General features: G+C 45.5%; 1 pseudogene across 1 annotated transcript in view; it reads right to left on the reverse strand.

The window, feature by feature from the left end:
• Window positions 1-13,191, reverse strand: part of LOC146830586 (solute carrier family 12 member 6-like) — a 1,160,668-nt pseudogene that overhangs the window by 363,680 nt on the left and 783,797 nt on the right. Inside the window, exon 16 of the transcript XR_014961448.1 lies at window positions 1,089-1,193. The product of XR_014961448.1 is annotated as a solute carrier family 12 member 6-like (transcript). The remainder of the gene's footprint in view (window positions 1-1,088; window positions 1,194-13,191) is intronic.

A 13,191-nucleotide genomic window follows, 5' to 3' on the forward strand; every position in this document is an offset into this window, starting at 1 on the left:
TCAGAAACAAGAATAGTTTCTGCTCCACTTAAGTGTGTATAAATCCAGAAACCGATCCAAAATCAAGCATACAATGGCTGGCATAGGGACTGTGGAAGAGCAGCATTGCAGACATGCAAGAAAAGAGAGACAGTAGTTTCTAGCATTAACAAGCACCAGGCAAACTGCTCTTAGGGTGGGATGATTCAAACTGCTCCTGAGTTTGAGGCCTTGGACTTCTATTTGGACTTGTGCAATAAAAAACAGAAAATCGACTTTGACAACAGGTCTTTGGATCTTAACTCTGCGAATAGGCCTTTGGGGTATGGTCTTGGGTCACGGGCTTCTATAGACTGGGCTTGGTAAAACAACCGATGACATGCTTTTGAGCACTGGCACTCTCATCTTCAATGGTTGTCGCTGTTGCGCCCATGCTCCACACGCCTACCATCTTACAGCCTGTGAGTATTACTTGTGGGTAGGCCAGAGATGACAATATTAAAACTCACTAATAAGTCTGCCAAAGATTAACTAATTGTATGTAATTAGAAGAATGGAAAAAAATAGAACTGACTGCTGAACAACAGTAGGGAGGAATACGACTGTTAAAGGTCCCTCCTTGTTTCACAACATAGGCCCTCATTCACCTAATAGATGGCATGCTTCATCCTCAGGCCCCTCCTAGCACCCGTTTGATGAATCAATGAGCAAGCTACTATCCACCAAGTAATTGGGAAGCATAGGAGGGTGTACTATTTAAACAAATTTTTTGCTATGACACTATGATCAGTATACATGTGAAGGTAATGTGCAGACAGGAATTAGGTGTGTATGTTGCAGCTACCTCCTAGATTGACTAGCTGAATTTATTGTGTCCTGCAGTGGTAGAATAAAAGAAAAGTGGGGGTTAATTCTACCCACTAGCGTAGATCGATATGTTTTTGCCTAATCAACCATCTAATGAGGTGTCAGTAACATTCTTCAGGTTAGAGTCACCCTCTCTGCTTGAATGTATAGTAAATGATGTTTACGTCACAATCCACATCTGATAGATTGCAATGGCAGGGTTGCCACGATGAAAGAGTTCTGCAAGGAATTCGGTCTCTCACCTCCAGTTCTTGGTGTGTGGTGCTCCTTCCTCAAGCCGCAGTAAAGCAAAGCGGGCAGCACTGAGAGACACGCCCCTTATCCCATCTCCCCACTCTTTCTCGGCTCTGTAGTGTTGTGACAAAAGAAACAGTAATGAGAATGAAGATCATTAAACAGCTAGAGCAGAATTAAAAAAATGTGAGTTTTTCATATAACTTTAAAGACATTTTAAAGATGTGTAAATAATACCTAAAACACGTTCTTCAGTACTCTCACATAGCAAATATGTTGAGTACTGAGACGATGGCCTGGTATATGATGTCCACTATTGTAAGTGGGCACCTTGCACCAGTCCAGACAACCTGTATCGTGATTTAAGGCTTAGTCCAGAAGGAGTGTAAAGCAGCTTGTTTTACCAGAATGCAATCTTATAGTATAGATTAAGTGAAATACAACCACACAAGGTATTCATAAAAATATGTATTTATTATAATATACTCTCTAACACATTTAGATATCTCCTACTAGATAATCACAATGCACACAATACTTTGCAAAGAAACACCGTAAATAGCACAGAATACACAGTAAACCCCAGGGAGGGTCTAAACCATATACTAAGAAAGTGGTATAAGAACCACCACTCGGGTCAAGACAGTGTTGAGAGGACGTAGAATCAATGGGGACCCAAGGAACCACCCAAGGTGAGTAGATAGGGACCTTTAGCAGAGCGTGTGGAGTGTGGGAACACGACCGCGTGCTCCGTACAACTCTACGTGTAAGTTGTGGTTGGATTTTTAAAGATTAAGGACCCTTCCCAGGGGACCCTGAAGAAATCCAGTGGAAGACAGAAGGTTGAAGAGCCACCCCACCCATGGATATCCTAGTACCCATGTTACCTACAACACGGAAGCCGGGTGAATAGGAGTAAAATGGTGTCGGAAACCGCAGTCGAACCCAATGGAGGAATTCAGGAAAGGGTCGCTGCAGAAGAAGGAGAAAGTGTCCGGGGGAATCCAAAGGTGGATTCTAGATGAGAGGTACCTGCAAGCAGAGGGGACAGAGTCTGTCACTCAGAAGTGACCAGGTGACTTGGAAGACGAATGCCCTCCGATTTCTGGTGTGGCAGGATGGTTGACGATGACCTTGACTCTGCATCCTTGAGGACCAGGCGATGCTAAGGAAGACCAGGAGCCGAGCACGGGCTGTCCCACGTCAGATGTCGATTGCTGAGGGGTGGGTATCCAGCGGGAGCACCAACAAGCCTTGGCAAATACAACCCATGCAGAAATCAAAAAAGGTGCAATGTTGGAACCAGGAAGGTCTAGGGGACTCACCAAAAGCAGGGGAGTCAGGGCAGGCCCAAGTAATCAGGGGAGCCCAAAAACAACGGTGACCCTCAAATGGACCCACATGCCAGAGGCCCTGGAGTCGTGAGAGGACCTCAAGCAGCTCACCAAAAGATGCAGGGCACGATGCACACGATGCGGTGTGGCTGAGGATTCTGTCACTGGAGGTGATCGAGGTTGGGGCTACTTGGAGCCTGAAGCTCTTCTTGGACGGAAGCCAACAAGCCTTTGCAACTGCAAGTTGACAGTCCACAGATGTTCAGTTATTGTAACCCCCACGAGGAATACTGGCCTCAAACTTGGTGAGAGGGCAGGCCTCGAGAGTTATGGAAAACCACCACCTGTGTTGCAGAACCTTACAGAGTCTGGAGGAGCTCAGGATCAGCAGACGGGTCGACTCAGTTGCGGTGCCTGAGAATGCAGGGGAGTGACTCCTGCACTCCAAGGGAGATTCCTCCATGTGTCTTTGATGCACACAGGACTTGGAAGGTTCCTGTATGGTGAAAAGGCGATGCAGCAGACTGGAAGTGCGACGAAGTCGAGCACAAACGAAGTCCAGAATACCCATAATGTAGTGGTTTCTGATCTGAATCTTATCCCACGACAAATCTAGGGACCCAACCATAGGTAAGCCCTTAAGTACCCTCAGGAAAGGGCTGGGACGATTCAGGGGACCCTCCCAGGGGAGGGTCTGGACAGGGGAGAGGTTGCTCCCATGTCCTTTGTCCAGTTTCGCGCCAGAGCGGGAGTCATTTACGGTGTGGGGGTTTGATTCCAACATGTTTGATACCAAACATGATAGGATTCGTTGCAGCCAGTTTCGAGATGGTCATCACGTAATTATGCGGTGCCCCTCTATTTAGTGTATGGTTGCTTCACTTACAACCCAGGAGAATGGGCTCCGTTGGCTGCAAGGGTGTTCTGCTCATGCAGGGGCACACTCACACTTAGAACCAAGCAACCTGCCTTTGGGATTGATAAGGCCTGCTATAGGGGTGACTTATAGGTTTTAAATGCACCGACCCAGATATAGGAAACCTATATCTTTAGTAAGTGGTGCTAGCACCAGTTTACACAGGCCTGTAGTTCCATTTTGACTGGCCTCCCATGGGTGGCATAATGCATGCTTCAGTCCATGGGGGATCTCTGGGGTACCTATGCCCTGAATAACTTAGTACCATATACTAGGGACTGATAGGGGTACCCCAGTATCCAATCTGGGATGTACCCAAGTACTGAACATACCAATTTAAGGGAGAAAGCAGATAGACTTTGGTCCTGATTATCAGGATCCCAGTCAGACTAGTCAAAAACGGCTTAGCACCAGGCAAAAAGCAGGGGTAACCATGCAGAAGGATCCTACCTTCCTGCAAGAACTTACTCTTGTATCTTCAGAAGGAGATTATAAAATGACTGACTACACAAGGCAACTGAGTATCGGTTGCCGTTTGTCAACAAACAGGACTGAAAGCCCATCAAAAGTAAATTCAATAGCATTCTTTGGTCACATTCAGACATGTCAGAATTCTTTATTTACTCATAAGGATGTGCTTTCAGTACGGTAGTTATTGTTTGATTCTAAATCGCAACATGATTGAGATCTTAAACAACCATCTCATTTGGTGGCCCAATGTATACACCAGTATATGTGACTAGTGGGGAAAGAACATTTTTTGGGTGCACTCCATCAATGATAATTCTCAATGTTTCGGTTTGCTCTGTTCGTTCTACCTTGAAAATATAAGCTCAGAATCACAAAATATAGTTACAAAATTAAAGCCACTTGGTCACATTTTGTTATGCATTTTTTGTTGTTAGTGAAAAATCTAATTAATGCACACCATCTTCATAATTCAAAAGTCGAAAGGTACAGATATGTTCAAATAGTGCATCCTCAACAATATTTTTCCCTGTGAGGATAAATGTTTGTTTCACGATTCAATTCAAATGCTTCCTGAGGGCAAAAATATTTAATTTGTTTATTCAGTAAAACTTTATTAACAAACATAAATAAAAGTACATTTAAGAACCTCATAATTTACATCATGAAAGCAAATCAAACAAAGATACATCTATCAGCATCATGCAATTCTAGGATGCCATTATATGTATATTCTCTAATTTCTGCATATTCGCTTACTCTTCTTACACTATTTGTGCTGTGCTATCACTTAAAAATATGACAAATATTAATGTTTCATATAAATATCGCTGTATTGCAACATTTATTTCACAGTCACAATAGCAGATAAGATGTAGGTGCTGCACTGTCGCCTCAACTCAAAAGCAAATTTAATCAAACAGTAAAAGACAGGTCTATTACATTTCTCTTTGTTTATGAATAAGTGAAACTTTATTCATACTTGCTATAGCAGTATGCCGCTCCAACTGATTTCCAGGTAATGTGCACCATCTTCGTAACTTACTATGTGTCAAAAGAAATTACTTTCTCCGATTAGTGTAATTTCAAAAGTATTCATCCCTATAGATACTAAAAGTGTTATCATCCAGGCAAAAGTAATCTAAAAGATTGACCTCTATGCTTTTAGTATAGATGTCTATACACATCAAGTAAATATCCGTTTGCTGTGGTAGCTCACTCTCAAGTATCCATATAAAGTTACAACAAAGAAGTCCGCCATATGTTTTTTTGCCAGTTTAAAATGGCTGATCCTGCATAAAAATGGTGCCTCTATATATACTCTATGGTCCATCCTGACAGAACAGAACTCCCAGCATGGTATTTAGTCTGCACATTTCAAAAGAACATTTAGGTATTGTCTGCCATTGAAACAATCATGTTGGATGAAAATCTATTTCATTACAAGTTATGATAAATTATAAGGGAGCATTGTGTGACAAAATTATCCTCTGGATTAAAAGTTATGAATTCAGGATAAACCATTTTAATGTATAACATGCCTGAAGAACGAGTTACTTACCTTCGGTGATGCCTTATCTGGTAGGGACTATCTAGCTGCAGATTCCTTACCTTGGAATTTTCCCCAGGCATCAGACTGGATCCGGAAATTTCTAGTGAGCTGTACCCCTGTGCGCCCGTAGGTGGCGTCATTCAGTTCAGCATGGCATAATCCATGCTGGAAATGATGTGCCCGGTGCTTATATAGGTGCCACACCAGTGCAATGATGTCAGATTTGTTTTGGAACTTTCCACGCCAGGAGCTTGGAGCCATGAAGAACACTGACCACTAGTGTGGAAAACTAGGCCCCTGAAAGAGAAACAGCCATAACCCTAGAAATCTGTTCACTGAGTGGGGAGGATGGTTGGGTCTGTAAGGAATCTGCAGCTAGATAGAGCCTCTACCAGATTAGGCGTTACCAAAGGTATGTAACTTGCTCACCTGAAAGAGATTTCTAGCTGAAGATTAATTAACTTAGAATAAATACCCAAGCAATACCTTTCCAGAGGTGGGTCTGCGAACATGATTCAAACCAGAAAGTCCTGCAGGACCGAACGGGCAAAGTGCCCATCCAGACTGACCTGCCTGTCCAGGCAGTAGAGTTTGCTGAATGTGTACAGCATGGCCCACGTTACTGATGTCCAGGACCAAAACTCCACATGCTAATACAGTGGTCGCAGGCTTGGCTCTGATGAAATGAGCATGCAAACCCTCTGGGGGTTGCTACTTGGCTGATGCGTAGCAGATCTTGATGCAGAGCACAATCCATCGGCAAAGTGATAGACTGGCCTACATGGAATGGGGTGACTATCTGCCAGCTTGTCTGGGAAGTAAGACACATATGGAGGCTGAGATGACAGCGCCTGCAGTTCACTAACCCTCTGGGCAGATGTAATTGTCACTAGGAAGGGGGCTGTGTGTGGTTTCTACCGGGTTTCCTGCAGTCACTGTGGCGTGCTGTGAGGCTGAGGTGATACTTCCACCTGCTTTTCAAGAGTGCCTGACACTGTGAAGACCAGTAACACCAATCAGTGGGATCACTGCGAGCTGCAGGGGGTGAACCGTTCCGTGGTGCAACCACTGGGTACTACAGTGCCCAGAATACCCTGCAGGGACTTCAGCTGCTTGTAATCTGCCCTAAAGGGTTTCAGAGTCTCGCTGCATGGGGCGTGTGGATTCTACCGGGTTTCCTGCTGTCACTGTGGCGTGCTGTGACGTAGAGGTCATACTTCCACCTGCTTTTCAAGAGTGCCTGACACTGTGAAGACCAGTAACACCAATCAGTGGGATCACTGTGAGCTGCAGGGGGTGAACCGTTACAGAGAATACTGTTTAATGGTTACTCCTTCACCTCTGTTAGAGGGGGCAGGGAGGCGTTGATGCTTATTGACCACCTTACCAACTGTAATGAAACGATCATTTATCTGGATGTTTTTTGTTCATCAGATACATTTTTAGAGAAATTTGCATAACGCTCATTCTTTTTATTACAAAAATGGGGATGATTTTATTTTGATATTTTATGGTTATCCTGAATGAATTTTGTATATGTTTTATTGCTGTTTTTACAAGATTCTCTGTAGCGTACTTTTATGGTTTTTATTAACCGAATAAAGTGATTATGACTGACTGACTGTTAGAACTGGGGGTCTCAAGTTGGAAGAGGTAGATACCTTTGACCAAATAGGGACCCTTGCTTCTAAGTCAGGGAAAGGGGATTACACTACTGGATAACTCCTGCTCACCCCCTTGGTAGCTTGGCACAAGCAGACAGGCTTATATCAGAGGCAGTGTGTTAAGCATTTGTGAACACTTACAGCAATACACTGAAAACACTACAGATGGACACCTCACAGCTTTTATAAAAATAAGTATTCTTTATATAGACTTAACACAAGACCACAAACGACAAAAGATGGTAGAATTAACTTAGTTGAGGTTGATGGTAAATGCGATGCTTACATCACTTTATCAGCTGCTTCTGTGGGTGGTACAACCAGTGCTGCAAGCCCACCAGCAGCATTTGATTTACAAGCCCTTGGCACACATGGTGCACTGTACTAGGGTCTGACAAGTAAATCAAATAACCCAATCATGGAGTCACTAATCAGTACATCAATTTACAAAATAGAGCATATGCACGTTCGCACTGATCAGCAGTGGTAAAGTGCCCAGAGTCATAAAACCAACAACAACAGGTCAGAGAAAATATAGGAGGGAGGCAAAAAGTTCAGGGATGACCCTGCAAAAAGGGCCAAGTCCGACACTGACCATCTTAATCACTTTTATTAGTAGCTTCACAAATGCAAGAACACCAGTCTAGAGTGAGGTTGGGTGGGGCAGGGGTTGGGGGTGAATACCCCTTGGTAATCGAAGTGCCTATATTTTACTTCTCTATATTTGTCCTGGGGAAACAGAAAGCGGAGGCTAAAAACTCTTGATAAAAGACCCAGAAGCAGTAATTCGATTTTATCTTTCTTGAATAAAGCGGTAGGAGCCCTGGCTGATGAAATTTTGTCTGTGGAAGAACAATTGACACACTCTAAACAGGGCCTGGACACTGACAGTAGCGGAGGTTACTGCCTCCTCGGACTTAAGAAACACTTTGGCCTGTAATAATAAAAAAACATCTGTTGGCGGGGCTGTGGCAAACTATTCGGATTGTGTGGTTTTGGTTGCCCTGCTTGTAGGGCAAGAGAAGGGGGCACTGGGTGGGAGTGTTGTTACAAAAAAAGGCCTGACAGAAATAAAAATAATAGGGTGGTACCACTGCCCCCTCTGTCGCCAAGTACAGGAACCGTAAAGAAACCAAAAAAAAAGGCGGCAGCAGGTGGCTGAAAATGTGCGCTCTACATAGTGATTTACACAGGATATACCTAGTACCATGGTAAATAATATCTCACCGGCTCTTGAAAAATTTTAGACACAGATTGGATACACTTCAAGAAAAGGTGAACTCCTTGGCAAGCTCCTTAGTGACCCTCAGAGATCAGGTTGAAATTATGCTGAGTAGAACCGCACATATTTCGAATGCCCCGTTTATCAATGTACAGGTGACTAGGCCTATCCCAGAAAAATCTTTTAGAGGAAAGCAGTGTCTACCTCCTATAATTGAACCTGTCCTGGGGGCAGACAGTGTGAGTGATTCAGTACCAGTAGATAGTCAGCATACCATCTCTATTAGCGCTAAGGGACCTCATTTGGGTACAAACCGTTATTCAATCCCTGAGGGCGGATCTATGCTAGACTCTCATGCACAAATTTTAGTGCAATATCAGGGTTTTTTCGCATTAATTCTGATGTCACTTTACACTTACCCCCAGGGTGTACTCCTTAAGTTTTAGTACTGGCCAACGTTCCACCTGTATCGTAATCTTCTCAAGAAGATTTTCAGCAGCTCAAAAATAAGGCAGTTTACTCAAGACCTTCCACTGGCTTGCAGGGGGAGCCCCTCAGGAACTCAGTTCTATGCTCTTTCAGGAAATAATCATGGTACGCAGGGTGGGCTGGATTGTTAATGCGCCTCAATTAATTGGGAGGGATTGTGTTGTATTCAACTTTGCCATCAACTTCAGGGCAGGATTTATGTTAACTAAACTTGGTCAAGCCTAGCATCTCCCAGTGGTATCATAACTAGTCCCCTAGGTTATCTCTATAAACCGGTGTCCCTGAGGTTGTCCTGTCAGGGGTCTCCCCTTGAGACGTATGCAGGGGTCCAGCTAGAAGGGATCTTGTGCCCTTTAGGTCCTCCCACCGAGAGGTTTCTCCTAAAGACGTCTACAGGACTCCTGTTAGAAATGATGTTGCGAACTCTGTAACTCGTAACTTTACCCAGCCCAATCGCTATGGACCCATGACAGGTCTGAATGACCAAGACTGACTGAGGATGGCGCCCTCTCCAACAGTATTTCTTAAGGGTACACCCACTATCCGGGCACTTCAGGCTATGTCGTGGAACATGGCGTGTTTGTGGGATAAGTTTGAAGAACCTAAATGGACCACTTCCCTTGCCCCATTTGATATTGTAGCCTTTCAGGAGATCTGGGACACGAGGGGTGAGATTTGTTTGGATGGTTATGTAGCATTTTCAATCAATGCCTCCCCCTCACCTACTGGGAGAGCCAGTGGGGGCCTTGTGCCTTTTGTTAAAGTAGATTTAGTTTATAAAATGGAGGAGATAGAGGGTATCTCTTCCCATATTCTTGGAGCCTTTCTCTCTTTTAAGAACACCACCAGGATTTTGTATCTAAATGTTTATAATGCAATACATGGGAGGACATCTGAGAATGGGATGGCCTCTTAGTATTTTTTGCATTCTTTCTGCCATGGTCGACCAAGTGTTCATACTGTTATGATCATACTAGGGGATTTTAATTATCCACCCTGTAGTGATTGCAACCTATATGAGGGAGGAGGCCTTCGAGGAAGGTGATCACAAGGATGAAGTCCATCTTAAGCATACCCCCCAGGGGGATTTCATGAATGAGTTGTCAGCTGAATATATTTTGGTGAATCTCTTGGATTTGGAGAGTTTGCTCACGGACAATAGTGCCCATACTTTTAGGAGTTCAGGTAATGGTTCTCACATTGATCACATCCATGTAATGGCAGGTTTATTTTCCTCTCTTAACCCATTCTCAGTGAACTGGAATATATCAGTGATCACAACCCTCTCGTTGCCAGCTTTCACTTGGAAATTGAGCAAACTGTACCTTTAAATCACCTTAAAACTCAGTCTAAGACAATCTTGCAGCGGTGAAGACTGAAGTGGTGCGATTCCTGAGACATTTATTCCTATGTTTGTTACATCTTGTTTTTCAGAAAGCCCTGTTTGAACACAGAGGCATCCTATCGGAGTATTATAGAATTGTCTGACGAGTTGGGTTCTTACATTAACACTGCCCTTTCAAGATCGGCCAGGTCGGTCCCCCAGCAGTTTGCCGCTGGTTTGATAATAATTGTACTAGTTTACAAAAGTCGCTCCTAGCTGAGTAAGAAAAAAAAACCTTGAGACAGGCGAAGGTAAGAGGATGTAGGGTCACATAGAGCTGCAGTCAATTGCAGGAAGAAGGTACTAAAACCAGAGTTGTGGAAGGATCTTCTGATGGCTAGTACATCGAAAGATAGAACCCTTTTTTGAAAGGCTGTCTCCTTCCCTTTTTTTTTTCTTTAAGGAGGAAAGAGTGGCAGATTTGGCCGGCGTGATTCCTGTTCAGGTCTGGGATGGCCATTTCTCTGCTCCATATCATGGGGATAACTCATCTTGTCCACCCAGTTCAGGGTGCCAAATTGATGATGAAGTGGGAGGAAATCAGAGATGCAATTATGTCACTTCCAGTGGATAAGGCCCACGGGGCTAATGGGATCCCTGGTGACCTGTTTAAGTCTTTTGTGGATCTCTGGGCCCCTCTCCTTACAATCTACCTTGAAGCCACTATTAGATATTGCCTTCCAGAGTCATGGTGGCACTCAGTTATCATACCCGTTTTTACAAAGGGGAACAGGAGTGACACCGCTTGTTACAAGACGTACAAGTTACCTACATTCGGTAACAATGTATCTGGTAGAGACGATTCTAGCCGCAGATTCCTTAACGTAAAATTATCCCCAGGCGTGAGACTGGATCCGGAAAATCTTTGCCACAGCACCTCTGCGCGCCGGGGGGCGGTACCACGCGACCCCGCCCTGACGTCATCCGCGGACGTGACGTCAGTGAGGTCACATAAGTCCCACCCCGACGCGCTGACGTCAGTTTTCTTCAGAAAACTTTTCTGCGCCACAACGCGGAGCCATCACCAACAAAACTGTGAGAGTATGGGAACAGTGTACAAAAAAAATCAGTGAAACAAAAAGGGAAGAAGCGAATGGTGAATAAAAGCACCATTAGGGACAGTGCCAAGCACTGCGTTACTGCAAATCATGGAAAGGAAAGAGCAGAGCACCACTGTGAGAAGCAACCCCGCAAAGCGAAGGCGATAACCTCCATGGAGGCAGAAAAAACATGACAAAAATGACGTGGCAGACGACAGAAAGTCAGCAACCACCATCTAGAACAGTGAAGGGCAACAAGTCTGGAACAGAGGAGTAACGACAAAGCACCCTAAGACAACACTATCAAGGAGTGTCGTATCCCCCGTAAGAAGCTAAGGGCAGAGGCACAGCCAAGAAACCCCAACCTAGAGGATTGCGGAAGAGTAAAAAAAAAAAAACAAGCAATGACAAAGAGAGAAAAGAAGAGTATGAGTAGGCATAAGCATGGTGAAGGGATGCAGAAGTACACATGCACCTACCATCCAATGACCACAAAAGAAGGAGTGGAAAAAGAAAAAGAACAAAGCATCCCGCCAGGAAGGAAGAGAAAGAGGGCACCCGCAGGAGACAAATGCCATCCGGAGGGAAGCGAGTGCAGAAGACCGGCTGAAGGGTCCTCGCAGAACGGAGAGGAAGGGAGGGTCATGAAGGAATCTGCGGCTAGAATCGTCTCTACCAGATACATCGTTACCGAAGGTATGTAACTTGTACATCTGATAGAGAAGCAGTGGCTCAGAACAAGGCGAGCGCAAGACGAAGACAGACAGGCCCCAGCCGGAATGGCAGAGAACGAGGTGGAAACACCAAGACACGACGCTGTAATCAGCATGACAAAAGTCGGGCCGATGACCCAGAGGCGAAGAGGAAGGGACCTCATGGGAGAAGGAGAAAAACATCAAAGAGATAGAGAACGCACCAAGCGGAATCCACTCCCGCCTAGCTTAAAACAGGGCTATACAATAGCCAACAAATACCCCACCTAGGGTATGAATCGTCCCTGAACAAAACAGGGAAACCCGCAGCAGAGGTCAAGAACATAAAAGACCTCTGGGAACACCACAGACGGCTTACCAAGCAGCCAAACACCTCTTAGGGAAACCCGCATCAGAGGCCAAGAACCGAAAAGACCAGTGGAAAACACCACAGACGGCCTACTAACCATCCAAAAAGACACCAAGGGCCCAACCTGAGGACCTATACCGCTGCACTCAACAGCAAAAAACACACACCACAAGCTGAAGGGCTGAACCAGCAGCCAAAAAAATATCGGGGCCAACTGAAAGACCCCGAAGGCACGCAAAGCTGCACACAGCACACAACGGGCCAACCGAAACCTAAGGCCCCAAGGAGAAAGGAGGAATAACGCCTCCCATAAAGTATCGGAGGGCCGAGCTTACAGAGGAGGAGGAGGAGGAGGAGGACGGAGCCCTGCAAGGAGTCTCTGAATAGCTCAGTCCGCGTGGGCGTGAAATAACAGTGTTCCATCAAAGGGTAAATCCACTAGATGCTCCCGAATATTCTCTGGAAAGACACCATCCCGCAGCCAAGCATGGCGGCGGAGGGCCACAGAACTCACCATAGCACGGCCGAAGGAATCAGAGACGTTCAAGGCCGAACGGAGAATTAAAGTAGCTAACTCCTGACCATCCCGCACATGGTGCCGCAGATCTGCGCGGGCACCCTCTTGGGAGGCTCGAGACAGAAGGGACTCCGCGGAATCCCACAGATCGGAAGTAGCCCTGGCCAACACAAAAAGAGTGTTGAGTGCATGCAAAGCAGCGCTAGTGGAGGCGAAAATGTTACGCCCCCAGGAGTCCAGCCACCGAGTCTCCCGTGACGGCGGAAGTTGCACTGAAGGCAAGGAAGGAAGAGCAGCCCGCAGGACAGGGCCCTGGGCCGAGAGGTGGGAAAAAATAATGTCGATCGTGCGGAGCAGGACGGTGGCGGTGAAGGAGCGGTTGAGGCACCGGATCCCCCGTGGCAGGGCACCCCCAGAAAAGAGTTATGGAGCGACGGTTCAAATGGGAGAAGCGGCTCCCCTC

The sequence above is a fragment of the Triturus cristatus genome, chromosome 5_1, assembly GCF_964204655.1.
Source record: "Triturus cristatus chromosome 5_1, aTriCri1.1, whole genome shotgun sequence".
In the NCBI taxonomy this organism is placed as follows: domain Eukaryota; kingdom Metazoa; phylum Chordata; class Amphibia; order Caudata; family Salamandridae; genus Triturus; species Triturus cristatus.